The sequence below is a fragment of the Carlito syrichta genome, unplaced genomic scaffold (assembly GCF_000164805.1).
Source record: "Carlito syrichta isolate Samal-C Ts95f unplaced genomic scaffold, Tarsius_syrichta-2.0.1 Scaffold308807, whole genome shotgun sequence".
NCBI classification, from domain to species: Eukaryota; Metazoa; Chordata; class Mammalia; order Primates; family Tarsiidae; genus Carlito; species Carlito syrichta.
The window spans coordinates 430,754-436,017 of NW_007252903.1; positions in this window are offsets into that span (position 1 = coordinate 430,754).

The window sequence follows — 5,264 nt, forward strand, 5'->3', positions numbered from 1 at the left end:
CACCTCAGCCTCCCAAAGGCGCGGGATTACAGGCTGAGCCACCGAGCCCGGCTGGTACCAGGATTTTTAACGAGGAGGATACCCAAAACCGGATGGTGGGAGGGAGTAGACTCGAAATTTCTGACGGCCAAGGGAGGGGAAAACCGGTAGGGGTCCGCAGTGGCCTTAAAGACCTAGGTGGGGTGTTGTCCCCCACCTTGCCCGGGGCCGAAGGGGCTGCTGGATGATCAACGGTCAGTTTTCTCCGGTTATCCCAGGCAAGGTTTTAGGTTTTTCGTTTAGGGGACACTTACCAATCCGAGGGCTGGTGATGAATGCAGCGCTGGCGTTCAAGAAAGTGGGCGAAGGCCTTAAGGGGTGAGTCCTGCTGGCGCCAGAACGGGGTCTCGCCTGAGGGCAAGAGGAACCTGATCCGAGTCACGGCACCGATGAAAGACGGTGGCGCACAGTGAGACTCAACACCGTTAAGGCCAAGAGATTTAATGGGTTGAACGCGGTGGCTACAGGACCTGAGGGTCAGGCTGTAGCCCCGAGGCAAGGGCGCGGCAGTCTTTATAAGGGCTCAGGGTGACCTGTCAGTTGCTTATAGGTCGGCTGGCAGAGCTTCATTTAGGTTGGGGGATTTTTTTGCGGGCGTGGGAAAGGGTGCGGAGGAAGAACCCAGAAGGCACCGTTTCAGAGCCATTTTAGTTTGCCAGGTTGCCATTTTTTGTGGGGGCCGGGTTTAGGCCCCTTTCCAGGAAAGGGAGGGGATGTGGCTTTACTTGTGGCTGGTGGTGGCCCTTCAACTGTAAACATTTCAGCTGGGTAAAATCCCTTGAATGTTGTCCATGGTGTGGGTGTGTCATAGTCTAGGTAGTATGTGCAGTGCTCTGCTGTGAACACATTGGTCTTCAGACTTTGTGGGCTGTTCTTATAAGAATACAGGTCTATGCAATGAGGTCTTACAGCTGCTTTCGGGCTTTGTAGGTCAATCCATTGGCTCTAATATTCTGGACGATATTACGCTGGCTTCAACAGTGCTATTTATAATAGTTCAAATAAATCAGATTGATTTTCTCCTTGAACACTAGAATATTTACTCTGAATCATCAAGGGGTAGGTGTGGGTTCTCTTTGAGAAAATCATGCACGTTTCTCCAGCAGATTATGAAGAATTTCTTCTTCAAGTCTTGAAGAAGGAAGAGCTACTTTGTCCACTGGGCAGTCAAGCTTTTATTTTCATTTAGTGACCAGAGTCTAGTAGTTGAGATCCATATCATAGCCACACAAAACTTTTATTGAGAATGTAGCTTTTTGCAAGCCTTTTCTCCTCCACCTTTTTTTTTCTGAGTTGAGGTCTCACTCTCTTGCCCAGGCTTAAGTGCAGTGGCACCATCAGAGCTCACTGTAGCCTTGACTTCCTGGGCTCAGATGATCCTTCAGTCTCAGCCTCCCAAGTAACTGGGGATACAAGTCTACAGGCATGTGTCATCACACCTGGCTAGTTTTTGTATATATATTTTTTAAGAGGTGAGGTCACACTATGTTGCCCAGGCTGATCTCAAACTCCTGGGCTCAAGCAACCCTCTCATCTTGGCCTCCCAAAGTGCTGGGATTACAGATGTGAGTCATTGTTCCTGGCTACATTTTCTCCTTTAATTCTCTCATCAACTCTGAGAAGTAGACAACACTGCTGTCCACTGAGGCACAGAGAGGTTGTACAGGAAGCAAATGGTGATGCTGGACAGCGAACTCAAGTCTGGCTGCACAGTCTGCACTCTGCACCACTGTGTGATTAACTGAAGGCATAATACTAGTGATTCAGGTATGCTCATCTTTATTTGTTCATTCATTTGTTCAGTAAAAAGGATTGCGTGTAAGGCCCTAGGTTAGATGCTTGGGAACAAAGTCAAGTAATTTACAGATCTTTCCTGTCCTTGACATTCTTAATCTAATGAAGAATGCAAACAACCAAAGGGGCAATTAAAATAATTAGTGTGTTAAGTGCTAGAACAGAAGTGAAGGATGAGGCTGAGGAGGCATAGACACCAGGTGTGTCACCACATGAAGATAAGCCAGGAAAGCCCATCAGAGCGGGGATTAGTTACAGGAATTGGGGGACCCAGTGAAGGAAGAAATATGCCCCAAAGTCCAGAGCAGGGAAGGCCTGACATCAGGAAACTGCAGGAAGTTTACTATGAGGAGAATTTACAGGAGAGGCTTAGGAAAAGTGATGAAGAAGGAGACTGGAGGGTTTGGCTGAAGCCTAACCTAAAATGGCCTCTCTACCACGAGAAAAGCTTGGGCTTTATCCTGAAGGTCCACTAAGGTTTTTTTTTTTTTTGAGTTGGAGTCTCACTCTGTCACCCAGACTGGAGTGCAGTGGCTGCTCTCAGCCACCGCAGCCTCGACCTGCTGGGCTCTGGTGATCCACAAAGGTTTTAAGAGGAGGAGTAACAGGGTCAGGGTTTCTTTATAGTAAGAAGGTATTGAAAGACACGGTAAGTATAAACTTGCCTGCAATTCTGCTTTCTCTCATCACAGAAGCCCAAGTTCAATCAGCACAGGGGATGCAAATCTCTCTTGCTTGACAGCAGGTATGACCAGAAGAAGAAAATTTTTGAAAAGAATTATGAACATGCTACATGCATCTCTATGGTGTAAATGACTAAAACTGACTTTCTAAAATGTAGAAAATATGGGCTGGGAGGTGATGGTTCATGCCTGTAACCCCAGCACTTTAGGAAGCTGAGGCAGGAGGATTGCTTGAGCCCAGGATTTTGAGACCAGTCTAGGCAACATAACCAGACCTTGTCTCCACAAAAAAATAAAAAAGTTTTTTAGCTGGGCATGCCTGTAGTCCTAGCTATTCAGAAGGGTAAGGCAGAAGGATTGCCTGAGTCCAGGAGGTCGAGGGTGTGGTGAGCTGTGATTGTGTCACTGCACTCCAGCCTGGGTGACACAGTGAGATTGCAACTCAAAAAAAAAAAAATCCGCATATTTAAAGAATGATGTACAATACTTTCATCTGTCAAATATAGAAACACTTATAAAGTAGCAATTCTGAGTTCTAGCAAGGATGCCAAGTAATGAACAATGCACACACCCTTTCTGGAAGGCACATCAGTAACATGTGCCAGGACACTGGGAGGAAATAATACATTAACAGTGATATTTATTTTTCCTTTGCAAACATTTTTGTCAGACCCCTCAAAGAAACCCTGTAAAAGTAGTGACCACTGTTAATAATCATTCCCATCCCATTCCTGTCATTCCCCAGCCTCTGGCAACCACTAATTTACTTCCTGTCTCCATGGATCAGTCTAGTCTAGATATTTCTTACAAACAGAATCATACACTATGTGGCCTTTTGCATCTGACTTCTTTCATGTGGCATAATGTTTTCAAGGTTCATCCATATTGTGGCATGCATTCACATTTTAGGGGTTAATAATTCATTGTTTGGGTATATCAAAATGTGTGTCCCTTCATCAGTTGATGGACATTTGGATTGTCTCCACCCATTGGTTATTCTGAATAATGCTGCTGTGAACATTCATGCACAAATTTTTATGTGGACATGCTTTCTGTTTCCAGCTTTTGGGGATATATATCTAGGAGTGCTTTTATTAATTTTTATGTTTCAGGTTTAGAGTAAATATGTACAATTTTTGTGATTCCAAAACAATGTATGACCTTAAAAAAAAATAAAACACGAGACTCAGTGGGTTTGTAGAATATTGATGAGACAGATTTAACATGGTCACCTTTTTATTCCTTCTAATAACTGTTGGCTTCTCAAAGTAAAAAAAAACAAACCAAAAAACTGGAAGACTCCAGAAGAGGAAAAGGAAATTTTAGCAGGGGAGGGAGCAAGAGATAAAATAGCAAATGCCTTGCTAACACAATGAGAAGGTGAAAAGGTAGTAAACATTTCTGCCAGATTTGACTGTCAATAACAGACACATCCTGAGTGATTATTATGTGAATACACTGGAGAAAAGGGAGGGGAACAAAAGGGGCACAAAAATGACATGCCCAGGTCCTTGAAAAGCTGGACTTGATTTGCAGAAACCTAAGTGAAATGTCTGACAAAACCAAAGGGACAAAATATGAGCACACAGGACTCTGGAGAAGTCCTGAGTTGAATGTGAGCTGACGTTTGAGGGTTGACTGGATCCCAATAGGCAGAGAAGGCGGAAACAGAGGGAGAGAGAGGAACTTTCAGGCCAAGGAGTCAGCAGGGGAGCAAGGAAGCCCTGGTCCCCCGTGGGGAGTAGAGCGGTCTGGAGAAGGACGCCCTGAGTTGGGGGTGGAGAGCTCAGGCTGCAGACAGTGATGTGAAATGAGAATAGAAAAGGAGGGACTACCTTTTCCTGGGCTTTGAGTTACGCTGAGGAACATGGGGTCAGAAAAAGAAGCCAACGTCAAGAAGTTTAGCTCTAGGTCAATGTAGAGACAAAACAGGAAGCAAAGGAAGCAACAGAAGCAAGAATAAGCAAATGAGAAAAGGTGCAGATTGTGGGCAGGGTTGGGGACCCCAAAACTCCTTACTGGAGGCTGATTGTACGGTCATAGGGAGAGGGTCTAGGATAAGGTCACAAGATGATACTGGGATGGACAATCGCTCTTCAATTATCTCTGATTTGAATTTGTGAGAAATAAAACTCACTTTTTCAAGTCTGAATTCTTTTTGAGCCTAGTATTACTGGGCCCTTGGGTGGGAGATGCATCATTGTTGTGGTTTCCTATTGTCTGTGCCCACAGTTTTCATTTCTTCATTACATGCAACTGAGCCCAAAGAATCCAACTTGTGCTTCTACTCTACCCTGCTGGCTTCCTAGAAGTAGCCATTTTTAAAATGTCTCTTTGGCACCAGAGTCATACGAGCACTCTTAGTGTTAGGAGCAATTTCTGGCTATGGGAGTTCCACCTTTTTCTCTCTCACTGAAGAAAATAATCATAGCGTAAAACAAGAAAATCACTCACGAAGAGGCTGAATGACTTCCATGTGGATTCCTCACCCATCATCATCTGAGACAATTCACGATGGTCTGAAACCCAATACCAGAAACTCCACAGGGAGTTCCCCCTCCAGAATTCACCAGCCTCTTCTCATTTTTAATGTCCACAACCCCTCCCTAGATCACTTCTTTCTTGACGTCTCTTTCCAAGTTACCTGCCGTACCCTCTTTCGCTACTTCTTTTTTCTTTGAAAGTGAAAAGGAATCCTCACTACACTTTACCTACATGATCTTATTTAATCATCTCTACAATCACAGG